The following is an 809-nucleotide window of genomic DNA, read 5'->3' on the forward strand; positions in this document are numbered from 1 at the left end:
TACCTACCACAGTTGCAAACTGAGCTCTGTTCTGCCAAGGATGCAATGACGTCCATCAGGTGCCTGCCCCCTCTGACACACACACTTTTTGGGTGGTTGGCCTCTCAATGACCATAAAGAAAGCAGTTTGGCCTAGTAGAGGACCAGCTACTAGTTCTCTGGTTCATCCAACCCTGGGTCTCTGAGGAAAGGCCGGAGCAGGATCACTCTGCTTCATGAGACAGTCATCCATTCTCCCCTCCAATTCTACTGCCTTATCGTCAATGGAAATAGCACCAAGAGCCTATCAAAAGGTCACCTGTCAAATACAGCTTTGGGAGAGGGTGTAAACATTCATCTTCTTTGTCTTCATTTGCATTTTCATGGGAGCCAAAAGAGACTGCATATGGCTCTCAGACATTTTTTTCTTTTTTTGTTTATTTTAACACAACAGGGTTTGAGAGAAGACATTTTTATTTATTTTATTTATTTTTTGTTTGTTTTTTGAGACAGAGTCTCACTCTGTTGCCCAGGCTAGAGTGCCGTGGCATCAGCCTAGCTCACAGCAACCTCAAATTCCTGGGCTCAAAAAATCCTCCTGCCTCAGCCTCCCAGGTAGCTGGGACTACAGGCACACTCCACCATGCCTGGCTAATTTTTTTCTATTTTTAGTTGTTTGGCTAATTTATTTCTATTTTTAGTAGAGATGGGGTCTCACTCTTGCTCAGGCTGGTCTCGAACTCCTGAGCTCAAGCAATCCTCCCACCTCTGCCCCCCAAAGTGCTAGGATTACAGGCGTAAGCCACCGCGCCCAGCCAAGAGAGAAGACA

The sequence above is a fragment of the Microcebus murinus genome, unplaced genomic scaffold, assembly GCF_040939455.1.
Source record: "Microcebus murinus isolate Inina unplaced genomic scaffold, M.murinus_Inina_mat1.0 scaf003_hap2_Mmur4.0, whole genome shotgun sequence".
In the NCBI taxonomy this organism is placed as follows: Eukaryota; Metazoa; Chordata; class Mammalia; order Primates; family Cheirogaleidae; genus Microcebus; species Microcebus murinus.